At 41.4% G+C, this 21,224-nt stretch overlaps 1 protein-coding gene across 16 annotated transcripts in view; it reads right to left on the bottom strand.

Moving 5' to 3' along the window:
- RBFOX2 (RNA binding fox-1 homolog 2) overlaps positions 1 to 21,224 on the bottom strand; it is a 215,200-nt gene that overhangs the window by 107,607 nt on the left and 86,369 nt on the right. The gene's annotated exons all lie outside the window — the stretch shown is intronic.

The raw sequence follows: 21,224 nt of genomic DNA, 5'->3' as shown, positions 1-21,224 counted from the left end.
CATGGAAAAATAATGATTTATAAATTATCAAGGGGGAGGAAAGGGGGAAATGAGCTGATACCAAGGGCTCAAGTAGAAAGCAAATGTTTTGAGAATGATAATGGCAACCAATGTGCTTGACACAATGGATGGATGGATGGATGGATTGTGATAAGAGTTGTAGTCCTCAATAAAATGATTTTTTTAAAAAGAAGTAATGCAAAGTGCCATAAGTTCTGCCAATTTTGTAAAGGTGAGCACTTTAGACAGTCGACTGTTTTTGCAACGGTGCAAGGAGTTGGATGCACCGAATAATGCTCTGCTATTTCACACTGAAGTGAGATGGTTGTCGAGAGGAAGTTTTAAAACATGTTTTTTGAGTTTCGTGATGAACTCAAAACGTTTTTTAATCAAAGCAAGACCACAGTTCAGCAATAAAAGTGAACTGCAGAAAATAGCTTACACGATTGACATCTTTGCCACATTGAATTAGTTCAATTTATCACTGCAAGGACCAAATGCAACATGCCTCAATTTGTCTAAAAAGATCCGATCATTCCAAATGAAACTTCAGCTTCGGTTAAAAAAAAAAAATTGATGGCCATAAAATATACATGTTGCCTACCTTATCTGCTTTCTTTGAGGAACATGACATTGAAACAGACAAAAGGATTAGGGTGAAAACTTCTGTGAAAGAACACTTGCACATGCTTGCAGGCGAAATACCATAGTACTTTCCAAATCTACCTGACACCCCATTTGCACTTGCCAGAAGCCCATTCACAGTCAAAGTTGAAGACGTTCCTGAGACAGCACAAGAGGATTCATTGAACTTATTAACAGCGATGCAGTGAGAACTGATTTCTCTATAATGCCAGTTACAAAATGCTGGATCAAGTGTTTGCAGTCATATCATGTTCTGTCTGAGGCTGTGTTGTGCCTTCTTCCATTTCCAACCACATATCTTTGTGAAAAAGGGTTTGCCAGCTTGCTGGTTATCAATTCTAAATACAGAAGTAGACTTGTTGTGGAAGATGATCTTCGTTATGCTCTTGTAGAGACTGCCCAGAGAATTTCTGATGTGGTGAGAAAGAAGCTATTTCAGCCTTCCCACTGATGTTGGACTTTTACGCATACTGTCACAAAATGTAGCGATGTAGTTTACTGTTGTTATATTAAGACTGTTACCTCTGCTACACCATGCTTCAAGACAAAATTTCATTTATTTGTAATTATAAATATCTCACAATACAATTACATATTGTTTTGTGATTAATCACTATGCTTTAATGATGTTCAATTTGTAACAATGAAAATACATCCTGCATATCAGATATATACATTATGATTCATCACAGTAGCAAAATTACAGTTATGAAGTAGCAACAAAAATAATTTTATGGTTGAGGGGGTCACCACAACATGAGGAACTGTATTAAAGGGTCGTGGAATTAAGAAAGTTGAGAACCACTGCTTTACGAAATACAAACTTTCAGAAATCAGAAACGCCAATATGGTATTTTTTTTATATCTCTTCTACTTTGGATAGCATTTCATACATTAATACCAGGGATGAGTATTAACTATGTCAAGTAGAAATATAGAAAGGTTAAGAAGAATGAGAATTTAGGAAAGATGACTGAAATTAGCAAACCGGAGGTTATGAGAACTTTCCAGAGAGCTGTATTAATTGCAGGGATGACAGGGTGGCAGCAGAATGGATGAATTCATTGTCAGAATGAAAAATAAGCACAATGACCACATATGATTTTTAACAAAGCTTTCCATCTTGGAAGTTTTCTTTGACTTCCAGCTGACACTGGGGTACAAAAACAATTATCCACATGCTCAACTCTACTGATGCCAAGATGGGTTTTTATTTTGTTTGGTTTCCAGTCTCTGTGCTTCTTGTCCTATCGTGTCTTAAACCATCTTAAAATGTCAGGCTCTAGAAACAGGCCCCTTCTAACAAATGCCACCTGCTCCACAGAGCTCTTTTTGATGGCTTCCAGTGGGAAGTCCTTTCTCTTTCTCTGGGCGTACAGGGCACTTTATCTCGAGCTGAATTTCAGCACTTACCACTTGATACTTGTTTTTTATGCAAAGAAGAGTTTATCTATTATTAGATGGTTACGTTAAAGGTAGGACCTGACCATGCCTCTGATTTGCTCACAAAGAATTAAGCAACACCATTTGTACAGTGTGAGCTCGTTAGTATGTGAAGTAAGGGGAGTTTGCAATGACTTGAAACTACAATCAGAGGCAAATAAATTAATCCCCACCCACAGGCCATCCCTAATTTTTTTTTTTAAAAGCCATTTTATTGGGGGCGCTGACAGTTCTTATCACAATCCGTACATCCATCCATCATGCCAAACACACTTGTTCATAGGCTGTCATTATCATTTTCAAAATATTTTCTTTCTACTTGGACCCTTGATATCAGCTCATTTCCCCCCTCCCCCAAGAACCCTTTTTAATTTATTTAAAAAAGTTTTCGTGTCTTACACTGACCACTGTCTCTCTCAACCACTTTTCTGCTATCTGTCCCCCTGAGAGGGGGCTATATGTAGATCATTGTGATTGGTTCCCTCTTTCTCCCCCAAGCTTCCCCTTTCCCTCCTGGTATTACTACTCTCATTATTGGTCCTGAGGGGTTTATCTGTCCTGTGTTTCCAGCTCTTATCTGTACCCATGTACATGGCTCTGGTCTACCCAGATTTGTAAGGCAGAATTGGGGTCATGATAGTGGGGGGAGGAGGAGCATTACAGAACTAGAGGAAAGGTGTATGTTTCATGGCGCTATACTGCGCCCTGACTGGTTCGTTTCTTCCTTGTGACCCTTCTGCAAGGGAGGCCATCCCTAATTTATTCATTCCATCAACACTAGTGCACTCAGCCAAGATATCCCCAACATTGTGTGAGGTCCCAGAAATAAAAATAGCCCTCAGAAAGCTCCAAGAATAAGGGAAATAAAGTAGAAAGTAAAAATACCAACCTACTACTTGATAAACGCCCTATTTACTAAAATGTCGCATATAAGAATATAAACAAAACCAGTGACAGCTGCTGCAGTCACCAGGACCCCTACCTAATTTCCTAGAGTGAAGCAAACAAGGATGGTTTCACAAGCAACTAATACTGGAAATGAATTGTGAAAGATTAATAAGGGCTTCCCCCCTCTCCCCCATGGACTGGGATGGTTTGGGGAATGGAAGCCCCAAGGGAATGAAACAGCCTTCCAAAATGCACTGAAAAGAGTGGCAGACACAAAAGTCTTCCAGTGCTTATGGAAAGACAGGCTGCAGAATGCATGCCCCAAATCAAAAACCAATTCAAAAGTATTCATATAACAGCCATTGTGGAAAGCAATATGGCACCACCACCTCAAACCAGTGGGAGCAGAAATGCCATTCGAGCCAGCAGAACCTCTGCTGAGCTCACGCCCTGAAGAAGTCGGAGACATCCCACGAAGACCTGTGCACTCTCAAGTACCTTGCAGTGCTGTCCACAAGAGCAAGAAGTTGGAAACAGCTCAAAAGCTCATCGGGAGAAGAATAGTTAAAGAAACTTTGATTAATACACATACTGGAATGCTATACATCATTAAAAAGCAATGCTGAAACCACGAAACACTTCATGACATGGACTGACCCCGAGAACATTATGTTGAGTGAGCCAGTCCATCACGAAAGAGCAATATTGTATGAGACCATGTCTATAAGGATAAAAACCAAGACAATGTCTTGCATACCGAAGGGACCACCTTTGGAGGTTTCCAAGGAAGGGGGGGGGGGCGGGGTGGAGGTCTGAAGGGGGAAAAGAGACTCAAGGGAGGAGGGGTAGTTTGATGAGTGGCTTGAACTGCTGAATGCAGAGTTAATGGTCTGAAACATAAACTGCTCCCACATCTAATTCACAATCTGAAAGGTATTGAAAAAACAAAATGTTTTAAATCAGTCACAAAAGAACATTATATACAGAAAAACAATAGAGGAACAAGACATATTGAAAATATATTAAGATGAGAGTGCTCCTGGTTCTAAGGTACTGCGAGAATTTTACATGTTTGCACGAATGAAGCAGCTGTAAAATATACCAACCAGAGACTAGTTAATCACAGGCACTGCAGTATGCAGTACATTTTACTCATGGTAAGATGAACAGGAAAAAACTACCTCAATGACACGAAAACTGGTGTTATCATTTGATATAAATGGAAAAGCACAGAATCTTTCAGGAAGGGGTTAAACTAAACCAAACACACAAAACCAAACTCACTGCCTTCAAGCTCGTTCAGACACACAGTAACTCTCTAAGACAGAGCAGAGCTACCCGGCGGGTTTGCGACACTAACTCTTCGTGGGAGTAGAAACTCTCATCTTTCTCCTGCAGAGCAACTGCTGACTTTGGGGTGAGCAGTCCAACCCCCAATGTACAAAGCACCCAAGCCCCTGGGGAAGGGTTAGCTCTTACTGCCAGCAAGTTGAAAAGCCAACTCACGGAGACCCTATAGGACAGCGTAGAACTGCCCCTGTGGGTTTTTCAAGACTGTAACTCCTTATGTAAGCCTTTATCTTTCTCCGGCGAACCTATGGACTGGCTGGTGGTTTTGAACTGCTGACATTGTGGTGAGCATCCCAATGCATAACCACTATGCCACCAGGGCTCCTGGTAACCCTTCAGAATATTGCCTTCAGAAGTGTATAGGCCAGCGGTTCTCAACCTGTGGGTTGCAACCCCTTTGGGGGTCGAACTACCCTTTCACAGGGGTCGCCCGATTCATAACAGTAGCAAAATGACAGTAATGAAGTAGCAAAGAAAATACTTTTACGATTGGGGGGGGAGGGTCACCACAACATGAGCAACTGTATTAAAGGATCCTGGCATTAGGAAGGTTGAGAACCACTATTTTAGAGGAATATGCTTACAAATGATTTTTACATACATACTTTTAAATAACAGAGCCCTTTCCTATCACGGAAACTTTTATTTCCATGAACTCATAATATCTTGCCGGTAGATTGCAAAATGGCCACAGTATTTCCCAGCCCATCCTCATCCAGAAATGAGTTCTGGTGGCATAGTGATTGCCCATTAAGCTGCTAACCACAAAACCTGCAGTTTGAGACCACCAGCTGCTCCGAGGGAAAAAGACAGGGCTTTTGTTAATCTTGGAAATTCACAGGAGCAGTACTACCCTGTCCTATAGGGTCCCTATGAACCCGCATTGACACAATAGAAGTGAGTGAGTGAGTCCCCATCATGGGTACAACATTTCCCCCTACCCTTTCTATCTGGGCTTGGCCTAGTGATCTGTGTAAATGTGGTACTGCCGATGTCTTAACAGGACCTGTTCATTGGATGTGATATTAGTATTACATTAGTTCATTATATGTGATATTAGTATCACAGATAAAGTAGAAGAGAAAAATCAAGAAATACATCTGTATAAGCGGAAGCTTCGAAAAGTTCATGAAAAATTCTATTTTCTTTTAATTCCATTTTTCTATGAATATTTTGAAGTCTCACTATAGACACTGACAAATGATTTTCAAGCAAAGGTGAATTTCAAGCAACTGAGTGGTGAAAGAATAATTTTTTCAACAGATACTGGAACAACTAGATATCCATATGCAAAGGAATAAACCTATAACCTCTATCATATAAAAATATAATTAAATATATGTATTTCAAAATACACCATACATCTACAGCATAAAGCCCGTAGACCTTGGATTAAACAAAGATTTCTAAGATATGACACCCAAAACATAATCTATACAAGATCAAAATAATAAACAGGAATTCGCTAAAATGATAAAACTTTTTCTCTTAAAAAAAATTTTTGCTCTTCAGCGACACTGTAAGGAGATTAAGAAGAAAAACACCCCCAAGAGAGATGTGTAAGGTGTATGTCTAACCAAGGACATGGACTCATGATGAGAACATTTCAAAACGCAACAGTAGGAAACTATTTTTAGATTGTTTTTTAAACATGCAATTTAAAAACATATACGCTGGACAGAAAGTAAATAACCACATGAAATGATGATCAACATCCTTGGTCACTAAGGAATTAAAACTTAAAACCATAATGCCACGACTACTGCACCTATTCTAGTTCTACTGGCACCTCCCCCACCCCACCCCGCCACCAAAATCCACTGCTGCCAAGTTGATTCGGACTCCTGGGAACCCTATCTAGCGCATCCACGGTTGTAAGTCGTTAAGAGGAGCAGAGAGCCTCAAGTTTACTAGAATGACGGAGATGCAAAAGACTAACAATGCCAAGCAGTGAGAAGACAGTGCAAGAGATGGAAGTTTCTTCTCCTGCTGGTAGAAATGTACAGCAGTGTGACAGCTGTGGAACCCGCTCAGAGTCTCTCCCCTTAATAAGTTTAACAGTCACTTACCATATGATCTAGGCATTCCTGCACATGCTTACCCAAGAGAAATGAAAACATTATTCATATGAAGCCTTGTAATGAATATTCATAGTAACTTTATTTGTCCTAGAGCTAAAGCTGGAAACAATTCAAATGTCCAGGAAGAGAAGAATGATGAACAAATGGTGGGGTATCCACCATGAAATACTACTTAGCAATAAAAGTGAATGAACTACCAGTATGTACGATGGCACCTTATACTGTATCTTACAATAATGTACCTGACGATAATGCTGCTGAGTGAGAGAAGCCAAGTAAGACAGTATTTACCATGTGATTCCATTTTTTTAAATGCCAGAAAATGCACACTAATCTTGAGTGACAGAAAGCAGGTGAGGGGTTGCCAGGTGACCTGCAGGGGTAGGGGATGAGAAAGGAAACTTTCTGATGATGACTGCGTTCATTATCTTCGTCGCTGTGGTGGTTTCATGGGAATATACATGTCAAAGCTTATCAAATGATAACTTTTACATATGTGCCTCTTATCATGTGTCAATCATATTAACAGAGTTGTTACCACTTTAAACAATGAATTCCTGTTCCACTTACTAGTACGGTTGTGGGAAGTTTATACTTTCTCGAGCTAAAACACTACAGAAAAAGTATTACGAAAGTGGACAATCAGGCATAAGGCAGCAAATTAGGTAAGAGATGCACAGTAGAGACATGTGCTGAAAATACTTCCCACTAGTCTGGGCTAGGTCCTGCTCAGTACCTCCCCATCACCTGCACATAACCTTGTAAACTTTTTAACCCCTCACTTCTGTCTCTGCCACCAAGAGGGTATGGACTCTGTGGTCCTTACTCCTTAAAGTGCACTTTAACATCCAGCGAGGCACCTTGTTCTCCCATGTGCAACGTGGTATGTGGTAAAGAGTCCAGGGCCCTAAAGCCAGGCCACATGCATTAAAAATCTCAGCTCCATCACTCCCTCGCTGGCTGTGTTAACCTTGAAAACACTATTTCACATCTCTCTCTGCCTTAGGCTGTTCATTTGGAAAAAGAAGACAATAATAGTATCTGCCTCATCAGGGTGTGATGATTCAATGAGTCAGTACACACACAGGTCTGGTGTAGTGGAAATGTTAAGTTATACCTGCTATTATCAGTCCTTATCACCATCTCCAACGATTTAAGAGTCACCTCAACAACAGACAGAAGGAATATAAAAGGCTATGGAAGTATTTCAGAAAGAAGAGAGGCGGAAAGGACAGAGGAAACTCCTATACACACCAGCGCAGGCAATTAATGTCTGCTGAGTAAACCAAATGGGAAGTCCATGCTTGACCAAGAAAATAATACTAACATAAAGAAGCAGAGAGAGTGAGTGATTTTAAATCTCAAGTGCAAAGCAGAAAACAAGACTCTCCTTTTGGCCTAATAGAGATGAAGAACAAAAGAAACTATTGCGCGTCCCAAATAAAAAGCTACACAGAAGGCGAGCCTGCACAGTCTTGAATGTGTGTGCCAGGCTTCTGCCTTACAGATGAGCATCGGGCCTCTAACAGCGGCCCCTGATTCATCCCTGCTGGGGACAGGGATGGTGCTCCACGAGCAGCAATGCAGCAGAGAACTCTAGGGTTGGCACAAGGCCCCTTGCTCAACTCAGACCTGTAATCTCATCTGACTTTGATTTAATGCAGCAATTACTGGTAATGTGGTTTGAAGGAGATAAATGCCCAGTGCTAGCTGGCTGTCGCATATGCTGCTCATGATGCAAGAGCATTTTTTAATTAAAATTCCTTTTATGATAAAGGAGCTGCTTGACTGAAGATTTCTGTGCAGCCCCGATATGCAGCATCCGCCAAGCGGATCAGAAAGGGACATTGCCCTGCCTCACTTTGGGCAGAGCCAGCACCCACGCACGCATACAGCCACTGCATCACTAAAACTGGGCCCCTCAACCCCAACTTGTTCTCACTGTACCACTGTACCTCGGAACATCTCTTCGCAGTCACAGAGTCACCATTACAGGATTCTCAATAAGGAAGACTCTTAATTTTCTTTTAACTAAATATGAAAAACAAATGTTAAAATAAATATGCATTAAAATTCTATATCCATTACATTTGGAAAATATTAAGGATAACTGAATACAAAATGCTCAAAAAGGGTGGGCCAGTGATAATCATCATTTTAAATAAATAGATAGATAGATAGATAGATAGATAGATAGATAGATAGATAGATAGATAAATAAATAAGCAAGCAGAACAGAGAACGCAAGGTCAAAATCGATCATAGTCTACAAAGTAGAGTCAAAGAGACCCAAAACCAGTATGGGTTCTCAAGCATGCTAAGGTACACAGCACCATTTCAGTGTACAGGTCAACAATTAAGAAGTGATCTTCTGTTCTACTGTTGGCAGTTAGAAATCACCAGGCACTCCTTGGGAGAAAGGAGGGCCTTTTTACTCCTGTACACAGTTACAGTCTCGGAAACTCAAAAGGGGCAGTTCTACCCGGCCCTATAGAGTTGCTATGAGTCAGCATCTACTCGATGGCAGTGAATTTGGTTTGGTTTGGTTGGAGAATAGTATCTCAGTTACAATTAACTCAAATAATCATAATGATAACTGTCTCTAAACACAAACAACAACCAGCTCTTAAAAGAGTGGCAACTATTGTCTCATCAAAGGCAAGGCTAAGATTGGATTCCCTCTCAGGTGGCCTGGCTAAGACGACTTCCATCGTAAACAGAGTTGTATCATCTTCACAATACCAATGCAATTCTGGAGAAGTATGAGGGGCTCCAGTGATCTTCAAGAGAAAACGGACCTCCTCTTTCAAAGAGAGACATCGATACAGATTCTTTTAGAAGAATAACTATATGATCACATATACAACTGGCTCTTGGAGGGAAATGGTCTGGCATAATTAACAAGATTAAAGAGGGATTTAGGATAAAGAAGATAAAAGTTGGTCTGATCCCTACAGGATTAAACCCAAAATCCTAATATGAATTCGGTGATGTTTAAGATCAATGCCATATAATGGGATTAAATCATAGAAGCTTTTGTTTTCATACTGGAAAAACCACAGTTGGCAAATCCAGGCATTTCATCCCTCCCTCCTCTGCAATTTAACAGTGGGCAGCTCAGGGCTAAACAAAAGGACCTTTACTCTTACTCTGGGTTTGCTTGTTGAAAGCCCTGTCTGCAGGGTTCCTAAAATCCAAAGTCCCAAAAGTTTAAAAACTCTCTCTCCCTCTTTCTTTTTGTGGTAGTGATTTCCCCCCCGCACACACACACACACAAAAAGTAACCCACCAAAAAACCAAATCCCAAACCCGCTACCACTGAGTCAATTCTGATTCCCAGTCACCTATAGATAGTATAGAGTAAAACTGCCCTATAGAATTTCCAAGGCGGTAACCCTGCACAACAAAAGCAGATTGCAACACCTTTCTCCCACAGAGCAGCTACTGTATTTGAACCACCTATCATCAGGTTACCAGGCAAATAAGTAAGGACTATGCCAGCAGGGCTCCTGGCAGTGATGACAGGAGGCCTCACTTGGTGACAAAATATGATGTAAATTGATGTAGATATAGGCTACTATGGTGTGAATATTTGAAACCACTTACCCTGTTTCCCCGAAAGACATCCCCCAAAAATAAGACCTACTTACAGTTTTGCCTCACGCTGAAGTATCAGGGCCCCCCCCTCCCGAAAATAAGGGCCCCCCGAAGCTACCGTAACTCTGGATTCTGGACCGTAGCGGCAGGCACTGCCCCGCAGCTCACTGTTGGCCACAGCGAAGCTGGAGCAGACAGGAAGTACGGGGTTTCTTTTAATAAAACAATAAATAATAAATGTTTACCATATTCTTCATGGAAAAATAAGACATCCCCTGAAAATAAGACCTAGCGCATCTTTGGGAGCAAAAATTCATATAAGACACTGTCTTATTTTTGGGGAAACAGGGTAGCTGCCATTTTTTAATGAGTATGATTGTGAGGTGCTGCCCTGCACTCTGATGGGGTGTTACCGAATACAGATCCCTGCTTGTACTTTCTAAAATGTAAATGACCCCAAATTATAACATTTATCTAACTCCCATGAGTTTCAGATAAAGGGATGTAAACTTGCACTCACTTTCCAAATGTGTGGTTCTCTAACCTAAAAAGGCTAGTCATGGCATGACTAATGAATGGTGTGTCAGGAAAACTACACTGCCACCAGAACAAACAGCAAGGACTCAGAGACCAGCCATCAGCCCACATCCAGTGTTTATACATGGACGTGCCCTGCAGATAAATTAGAAGATGCCCTCTCTCTGCTCCTCTGCCTTCCTGCCCAGTGGAACCTTGCCTGCTTCAAGAACAACCTCCTGTGGGTAGATGGACCCTGAGAGCTGCCAGCACCCTGCCATGTTCTCTCACCAACCGTGGATCCACGTGATTCTCCACCCACTGGCCTGTGATCTCCCTGCTTCCTGGTTCACCTTCTGGCGTCACCAGCTTGCTGCTACGTGAATCTGAAGAGGGACTCATGAACTAGCATCAGACTTCTGGGCTGGAGTTGGACTGGGCTGGGGTGCCTTCTTGATATGTATTTACTTCTTGATACATAAAGCTCTTTCTCATGAGTGTCACTGCTTATGTTGCTCTAGACACCCTGGCCTAGCACATACTACTGATTGAGAACTACATTTTAATAATGGTCAGGAAAGCAGGATATTTTAAGGACATATTGCAAAAGCTTAATTTAGGATATGTTTTAAAAATCTGCTATCAATAGACAATAATAATAACTTGGGGTGGGGAGTCGGGAAGATACCATGAAAGTACAATGTAAGCAACATACTTACATTAATATCAATTTCCTAAAAACCTTCAGAGCCCTGTCTTAGAATTTTATTTCTAATAAAAAGAATTATCACAGAAAGGTAATTTAGAAGACAGTATATGTACTATTTATTTCTCTTAGGGCATTTATATTAATAAATCCATTTTAAAATTCATAGCTATATTTATCAATTAATTTCCAAACAACATTTATTTCTTAGAACAATTACATTTACACACATTTGTCTTTGACTGACATACCATTGACTTTTTTTAAGCCCTAAAGCTTTTTGCTGCCTTTAGAAAAAATCGAATACTCGTACTGTACTTCACCACTCATACTGTATTTCAATTGAAAAAACTAAAGGAAAAAACCACAGCCACAGAGTCAATGCCGACTCACAAGTGTAACTGCGCCTACGGGCTTCTAAGACTTAAGTCCTTTTTTAAACAAATGATTTATTATTAATTGAGAGTTACTATATATATCATTCCACAGTCTAGTCATGTCAAGCAGAATTGAATAATTGCTACCATATTCTGTTTCCAAACATTTTTTTTCTTCTTGGACTCCTTGACATTGTCTCCCTTTTATGAGACTCGGTAACACTTTATGGGAGTTAAAAGTCCCATCTTTCTCCTTTGGAGCAGCTGGTGGTTTTGAACTGCTGACCTTGCAGATTGCACGCAGCAAAGCTCATACCTGCTGGGCCACCAGGGTTCCTATTCTGTTGTCCATAATCTAAGATAAGATGTAGGTAGCTGCTCCAGCATAGCTATTATTCCAGTGCTCCTCAGAGGGCAGTACAAACTACTTTGGGAAAGACTGGTCTATACATAGCTGAAGGCTGTACTTCCATCTCTGACCTATTCCCAAGGAATTCTGTGCTTTTAGATTTTGACTTATGTCAAAATAGCTGCTTGAGCATCTTTGAGGGACTCAAATCATGTTCCTTTTCAATGCCCTTTGAGGCTAGAGAACAGCAAGAAGTATGAAGGGGCACATCAAGGCTGCAGGGTTTATGGCAGCAGTTCTCAACCTGAGGGTTGCGACCCCTTTGGGGGGTCCAACGACCCATTCACAGGGGTTGCCGATTAATAACAGTAACAAAATTACAGTTATGAAGTAGCAATGAAAATAATTTTATGGTTGGGGGGTCACCACACATGAGGAACTGTATTAAAGGGTCAAGGCATTAGGAAGGTTGAGAACCACTGGTTTATCCTTACAGACAACCCTTGTGTCCTTGAAGAACCAGCAGAGGCACTGCTATGATGGAAGATAATTCCTCAGCCTAACGTTCCTGGCCTGTTCCTCATCTGTGCACTTTTCCATTGTCTTAAAATGTCTTCATTATAAGCCCTAGATCATCCTGTGTCTTTCAAGAAAAATCTATCAAGTTTGAAATCCCAAAAAACAGTCTCCATAGCAGTGGTTCTCAACCTTCCTAATGCTGCAACCCTTTAATACAGTTCCTTATGTTGTGGTGACCGCCCCCCCAACTATAAAATTATTTTCATTGGTACTTCATAACTGTAATTTTGCTACTGTTATGAATCAGGTGACCTCTGTGCAAGGGTCGTTCGACCCCCAAAGGGGTTGCGACCCACAGGTTGAGAACTGCTGCTCAATAACCTTCAGAGCTGAACTTGCTGCCTTGCTTTAACTGGTCCAGGAAATCCCCTTGGAAGCCATTGTTTTGATAGGTCTTTTTTTTGGGTGGGAAGGGGGATGGGGGCGGAGTGAAGGGTAGCAGGAATGGGGGGGCTTAAAGTCACCCTAAGAAAACTAAGACATGAAAAAAAAAACCCTTGTCTATAGTTATCCATTGATTGTAAAGATGATTTTAAACATGTTTTGTTTGGGATGCATTCATGTCTGTATGAACTAGAACCCTAGCAGCAATACTTTTGACTTAGCCTTATATTTTGACTACATCTGGGCAGTAATAGATGACAGAGAGTGGATAAATTCCTAATTTGGGCGGGCTTCATACGACGCAACATCATCCCTTTCAAACCCACGTGCAGAATATTGTAAACATGTATCCTGTTCTGGGGACTTGGTCCAGAGCTTTTATTAGATTCTCAATGAGGTGCCAAATCCAAAAGACATATTAAAAACTAAAAGGCCAGAAAATTGACAAAGCTGTGAGGTTAAGTGTTTCTTTAAGGAACGACTCCATTCAAGTACATCTACCTTTCTTTGGCAAATCACTAACATTTCTAGATTAAATATTGCTCCAAAGCTCATGTACCCAACCTCTTCTGAGTTTTTCTTTCTCGGGGACTTTACTTTCATTTCTACTCTTCACCTCCTTTCATAAAAACCCCAATTCCCTCCTCTTCTAAGGGGTAGGGAGGATACTCAAATCGTAGGCCAACCCCGCTGGGATGCTTTCAAGTCAGGGACTGGTCATCTGACTTGAGACATTCCAGCTCCAACATTCCAATTGTGTTTTACCAAGTTCACTGAGAGTGTTTGCTGCTGCTGTTGTTTTTAAAACAGGTGTTTAAACCAATCATACTTCAAATTCTCAAAGAACAGTTTAGGCTCAAGAATATGTTGTTCGTTATTGGCAAGTCAGCTCCGACACGTGGTGGCCAACCTTCTGTATCAGAGACAAAAGGCTGCCGGTTCTGCAGCTTCTTCACAACCAGATTTGTTTGAGCCTGTTGAAGCTGTCAATCCATCTCACCTAATGCCTCTCTTCCTCTGAAGTGATGCCTGAATTTTCCTGGGCTCATCCCACGCCTCTTTAGTCTGATGAGCTCTAATACCATACTTCCAGTGTAGATTTACCAAAGTGAAAATTCTTCTTGTTAATCTGGGAAAATTAGACTTTAACCAGTATTTCTTTGTCATTTTACAAGCTATTGTTCTACCAGATTCTCTCACTTATATCTTCCGAATCTTCTTTCCATCAGCCAAGAACAGCATGTGCAGTTCTACTTTCTGAAACATTTATTATGACTACTCAGATGGTTGGACATTCCTTTGCTCCAACTAAAGAGGTCTCCTTCAGCCCAACCCTATGATTCTGATTTACACTTCCCAAGTACCTCTAGTTGAGCGCATGGCCCTGTACATAGAGACAATAAATGTATACTTGCGTGGCACGGTCTCTAGCATAAGTTTAATGAACTATCTTCTTTTAATCCTTCATTTGGAGATAGGTCAAGGAACATAATTTTCGTCTGCTTACCAGTGCATTAAGACAGACACGACTACAGAGAATATATAATTTACAGAAACTCTAGGACTTTCTATGTATTTCAGATTTTCCCTTTTTCTCAATCTTTTCCAGATTAGAATCAGGCCCACTTCCTCCATCTCTTGACTTTTCTTATTTCCATCTAGTTTTATACTTCTGAAACAATTAGTCCTACAGCCTTCTCCTTGATCTTACTTCCTCATGCCAGTTGGCTTCCACTCAACAACATCCTGGGGCAGTTGGTACAATGGCTACATCCTTCAAAAGCTATTCTGAAAGACCACTATTTTTCATTTGTGCTGAGTGCTTGGGGAGCAAGAGATGCAGGCAAACTCAACTGTGGCAGTGCATCCACTCGTTACCAAGATTCATGCTCTGATATAACTGGGTTTTGCCAAGTCATGTGTGTTGTGTGCTTGGAGAAGAGAGAAAGACGACATGTGCAGGTAAGAGAAGGGAATAATCAAGGCAGGGAAATATTAAGAGGGTCTGGTGTGGAGAGCAATGAGTGGACAACAACAGTTAAGATGAGCTTCAGATTGATTACAATATCAGTATGCAACAGTAGAAAACAGAGAAAATGTAGGAAACGGTACAACAGTAGAAAATGAGTGATGTCCAGAAAGCATGGAATTATTTGAAATTAAAAAAAGGGTTGGTCAGGGAGAAACTGAGAAAAGACAGCTATCTCCTCAAAAATAGGTCAAGATCCAAATCAAATCCAAATGATCAAATCTTAAAGACTAGTCTAGCCTAACACAAGTTGTCCTTAGTCAGTGTGCTTTTCCTAGACACACAGAAAGAAAAGACACTAAACTCAAAGCAAGGTAAAAGAATTAAAATTCAACGTGCTCCCTAGAAGAGACTGCAGAGAAATGGTTGAGGGAGTTCCCTGCAAACCGAATAGGGATTCAGATTTACATTCAGTTCATAATAGAAACTAGAATACCACCATCCAAAACAAACAAACAAACTCACTCTCATCAGTCAATCCCAATTCACAGCAACCCTATACAGCAGGGCAGAGCTGTCCTCGTGGGTCTCTGGGGCTGCAACTCTTTATGGAAGTAGAAAACCTCATCTTTCTCCCTCAGCGAAGCTTGTGATTTTGAATTGCAACCCAACACGTAACCGCTACGCTACCAGGGCTCCTCTGGATGCCACCACACAGGACAGAAAGACCAGGCCTGTGTATGAGACCATCTAAAAAGGATAGATGGGGAAATATCAGGTTAATGTTAAGCTCTATTGAAACCTTGATGCCTGACTAATGAGACACTAGACCGCTCAAAGACTATTCTGACCAGAGGGCATGGTATTGAGAGGGATCCTGGAAAAGAAACTACAAGGTACCGAGTCAGAGTGAAAAAGAAGGCCCTTAACAAGACGGATCGACACCGGGGCCCACCCCGAAGAACAACTGTGAGAAAGGCGCAGGACCAGGCAGTGCAGTGTTTCATTCTGTTGTACACAGGGTTGCCATGAGTCAGCACCAACTCAATGGCACCTGCCAACAAGAACAATCAACATCATCTTTAGTAGTATTGCCACCATGACCACAGTATCTCCTACAGTGTGTCAAGGACCACAGATGTTTAAAGTTCTAAAAGAAGCATCTAAAACAGTGCCAAAAATGCTTTAGGAAGAGTGAGCTTCTAAAGATGGCAGCCATTAGACAAAGGATTTACAATTAATCTAAGACTGCTCTCCACTCAAGCTCTAGCTCCTACAATAGTCTCAGAGACAGTTTCTAGCAAACTTTCTCCACCGGGCATGCACACTAGCGCCCACACAGTCTCGCACCCCGTGTAGCCCACATACATGCTGTGGATCCTGTGAAGTGGACCTCATGGCTTACTGTTGATCGTCACACAAGAACAGTCACCCAGGGTGCAAAGCAGCTCCTTTCAAATGTCACAGCTCAAAAAGGAGCAGAAACAGCACAGGGCCTTTCCTTCCGCAAGAGTGAAAACTACCAAACATCAGCACCACCAATTCCTACTTACCGACCTCTCATCATAAATTAGATGGTGTAGTAAAAACCTGCGGGGGGGCGGGGGGGACAATTATCCCGTACCTCCTCAGGCTAAATTCTAAAAGAGAAGAGAATGCTGTGAGGCAACTTTCCAAGCAAAGGGTTGCATAGTTAACTAGAGGGAAAGAAACCAAGCATGCATATTCTGACGTGATTGAAGTACTATTTAATTTAGAGCAAGTGTAGTTTAAAGGACACCCCCCCCAGTTGAAAAGGCAGAAATATTTTTAATAAAACAAAACAAACAAAAACCTTCCTTATATCCAGATAACTTAAACTTTAAAAAAAATTATTTTATTGGGGGATCTTACAGCTCTTATCACAATCCATACATATATCCATTTTTTCAAACACATCTGTACATAAGTTGTCATGTTTTCCAAAACATTTTCTTTCTACTTGAGCCCCTGGCATCCGCTCCTCATTTTTCCACTCGCGCTCCCACCCTCACTCCCCATGTCCCCTTGGTAATTTATAAATTATTCCTTTTCTTTTTTTCATGTCTTACAACAACTACTGTCTCATTTCATCCACTTTTCTGTTGTTTGTCCCCCTGGGAGGGGGGCCATATGTCGATCCCAGTGATAGGTTCCCCCTTACTCCGCCCCCCCCCCCTCACCCTCCTAGTATTGCTGCTCCCCATATTGGTCCTGAGGGGTTTCTGTTCTCGGTTCCCTGTGTTGTGAACTCTTATCTGTACTATTATACATGTTCTGGTCTAGTCAGATTTGTAACACAAAATTGGGGTCATGGTAGTGGGAGGGGGCTCGGGGGTGGGGGAGTGGGGGGTGGAGAGAGCATTAAAGAACCAGAAGAAGGTTGTGTGTTTCATTGCAGGGATGAGGTAGACAGAGAAAGAGAGAAAAACATAAGCCATTAAAACAAACAAGGAAACAAGGGCAGAGAAGAGGACAGAAGGATAAAACTGAGCAGAAACATCATGATCATGGGCAGGAGGTAACTGAGGGAAATGAAATGAAACTACTATTTGACTAGAAGGGATCAGAGTTATCAACTGGTTTCTTCAACACCTTTGATTTATTGATAAAGAAACAATGATGGAGACAAGGTTGAGTAAGGGAGCACAGTAGTTAAGCTTTCGGCTATAAATAAAAGGTATAGGCAGTTCAAACCCACCGGCCACTCTGTGGAAAAAGATGCATCGGCCTACGTTAGGATCCATGGCCTAGAAACCCAGGGTTGGTAGTTCTCCTCTGTCATTAAGTCACTACGGGTCACAAACAACTCCACACCAATGGGTTTAGGTTTTGGTTTGGTTTTTGATTTTGTTAGAAGGCTGAGTAGTAACTTCCTTGGTTTCTATATTAAGATGGAGAAAAACCAAAAACCCACTGTCATCAGTCAAGTCTGATTCATAGCAACCCTAGGTGTGGTTTCCAAGACTATAAATCTTTATGGCAACAGACAGATTCATCTTTTTCCCAAGGAGTATCTGGTAGAATTGAAGCACTAAATTTATGGTTAGCAGCCTCACAATACCACCGCGGCACCTTTCGAGGTGGTTAGCACACAGGAAATACCCCAATTTCCAGAGAAGTTAAAAAAACAAACAAGCATTGACACCTTTCCACATCACTAACTACATATTTTTAAAATGTCCAAAAGCCTGAGTGAGTGAGAGAGAGAAGAGGGCGAGTGAGTGGGTGTGGGGGAGCCCATACCACAAAGAACCAGCCAGGTTTCCAAGTTCTGCCGTATCTGTGCTCGCTGTTGCACAGTCCAATCTAAACACCTCTTTTAATCCTAGTCCCTCTTTACCCCTTTAAGAGTTTATGCCTTTGTATCTTAAATTTTACCTTCTTTTTTAATTTTTTTATTTTACCCTTTCTTGGCAACACACTGATTTACTTTTACTAGAGAGAAAAAAATTTTTTACTCTCCCAAAGTTATTTTTTTGTGAGACAGTAAAAAAATAGTTTCCTTGCCCAATTCTAGATTTTGAAATTCATAGTGAGAACTTAGTTGAGTTCTCAAAATAAGTTACTGAGGGGTTTAAAAAAAAAGGCAGATGAAATTACCAATATGTAAAAGTAGAACACTAGCATTTTAAATTATTCCTTAGAGTACTCTGTACTCCCAGAATATTCTCTTATAATTAGCACAGACTCAGTAACTTATGAGTGAATGGGTTAAACATATAACAGGAAAAGCCACAGTTTTAGTATTTTAATTGTCTTAAATTTGTTAATGAAATGTGTCTAGAGAGGGGCTGAGGGAAGATTATGTCAAGAAGAGGAAGCAGAGAGAATATTGTGCACCTTGTTTAATCTATTAGGACACAGACGGTGGGTAATGTGCATTTTAACAGTGGCCCCGCCACAGCTCATTTTACAAATGCAAGCCCTTTGAGGAGTGAGAGTAAAACCCTCGAAACGGACCCCGTGGTGGACCCAGTCACTGTACTATACAAAGGATACCACATTTTACACGCTGCCTAAAATCTACAAAATGTACCAGATTCTAAAGATTACTTTTCATTCCAATTGTTTGGGATTCTGGTCTCATTTCCCCATGAAAGAAACTCATAGGCACAGATACGGCCATGCACACAGACTTCTAAAGGGTGGCTGGGTTTCTAGACCAGACCACAAGCTTCTCCTAATGTGAACACCAGGATGTATTTGAGATCATGGAACCCAAAATGCACCTAAACTATAGTATAAATGCGAAATAAGATCTTTGGAGAAAATAAAAGGAATATCAATTAAATAAAAATGATTTTTGGTACCATCATCTTTCTTCAAAGAACTGGAAAAACTGATTACCAACTTCATATGGAGAGGGAAGAAGTCCAGAATTAGCAGAGAACTCCTGAAGAAGAAGGACAGAGTGGGAAAGCTTGCCTTACTGAACTTATTATACAGCCACACTGGTCAAGACAGCATGGTCTGGGTATGACAGATACTTAGACCAATGAAAATAACTGAAAACCCAGAAGAAAAAAAAATCATCAGCATTCAGACAACTGATCTTTGATAAGGGTCCAAAAAATATCAAATGGGAAGCAGATACCTTCTTCAACAAGTGGTGCTGGAAAAAATGGTTATCTACCAGCATAAAAATGAAGCAAGATCCTTACCTCATTCCATGCACAAGAATAAACTCAAGGTGGATCACAGACCTCAAGGTAAAGTCCCAAACTATTAGAGCCATCAATGAGGGAACAGGAACAAACCTGAGAACTTTGGCACAGGGAATACATAGGCTATCAGAAATAGGGAAGGACACAAAAAATACAGATGAGGCACAAATAGACAAGTGGGATATGTTGAAGATAAATATGTGTACAGCGAAAGAATTCACCAAGAGAATAATAAGAGATCCCACAGACTGGAAAAACATGTTTAGCAATGATACATCAGACAAAGGTATCATCACTAAAATCTACAATACTCTACTAACTTTCAAAAAGAAAAAACTAATTGCCCACGGAGGAGGTGGGCAAAGGACCTGAACTGAAGTTTCACTGGGGCAGAAATCCGAATGGCCAATAAACATATGAAAAAAATGTTCCCGATCATTAGCCATAAGAGAAATGCAAAAACTATGAGATACCAAGTAACACCCTCAAAGATAGCCCAATTCAAAAAATCAGAAAGGAACAAGTGTTGGAGGGGCTGTGGTGAGATTAGGCACTCTCATCCACTGCTGGTGGACCTGTAGGTATGTATAACCACTATGGAAATTGATTTGGCGATATCTCAAACAGCTGGAAATCGAGTTACTATTCGACCCAGCAATCCCCCTACTCCAATGTTCATTGTGGCACAGTTCATAATCACAAGGAGTTGGAAACAACCCACATTTGCGTCAATGGATAGATGGATTAAAAACGGTGGTATATGCATACAATGGAGTACTATGCATCTGTAAAAAATGATGATCGCATAAAGCACATCACTGCCTGGGAAGAATTGGAGGTAATTAAGGTAAGCGAAGTAAGCCAAGCACAAAAGGACGAGTACAACATGAGTCTGCTGAGGTAAGCTTAAAAATGCAAAAGGGACATAGGGGAAAAGCTACTGTATACATACATTCCTGGGGTGAGGAACAAGTAGTATGGCAGGGGCCAGTCCCAATTCAGGGATACATATGGCAGCCAACTAAAAAGGAGGGGGGGGGGAAAGAAAGAGAGAGAGAGAGAGAAAAGACAGGGGTAGCAGTGGAACAGGGCACTAACCCACCCAAGAGTAGGGTGTTGTTTATATCTCCACAGGAGAGGGTGAGAAGGATCAGAGTTCACCCCATACACCAAGACGTGAATGCAACTTACCTCATGAAGCAGGGAACCAAACGAGAGGTCTCTGGGCCAGCCCCAATCCCAACTACATGGACACCCCACACCCTGCCCCCAGAAGAATTCACTTCAGAGGACAGCACTGAAGCTACAGATCAGGGAGAGGGGGCATTATCTGATCAGAGCACACAGGAGGAAACAAAGGGGGAAGGAGAGAGAGAGTGGACCATATCCTGGCCCACCAAGCCCCAAGGATGATATTCCTGCTCAGAGCAGCCAACGCACAGAGAGGACCATAGGGCCGGCCCCACCATAAGACACAATGTCACTGACTGACCCAGAGCGCTATGAGGGACAACACTGGAGGCACAGTGTGGGAATTGTGCCCGATCTGACCCCACCACACTGGGGCAAAATGCTAAGGGCAGACAACAGAGCAGCAAAGAGAGCAAAGCAAAGAAGTCTCTGGGAAAATTAAACTTGAGGGCCAGGGCGTGGCA

Source organism: Echinops telfairi, unplaced genomic scaffold (genome assembly GCF_000313985.2).
Source record: "Echinops telfairi isolate 266 unplaced genomic scaffold, ASM31398v2 ScPeMD7_2;HRSCAF=8, whole genome shotgun sequence".
NCBI classification, from domain to species: Eukaryota; Metazoa; Chordata; class Mammalia; order Afrosoricida; family Tenrecidae; genus Echinops; species Echinops telfairi.
Note: the sequence above shows the minus strand (reverse complement) of the source record. Positions and strands in the feature narration are given on the sequence as shown.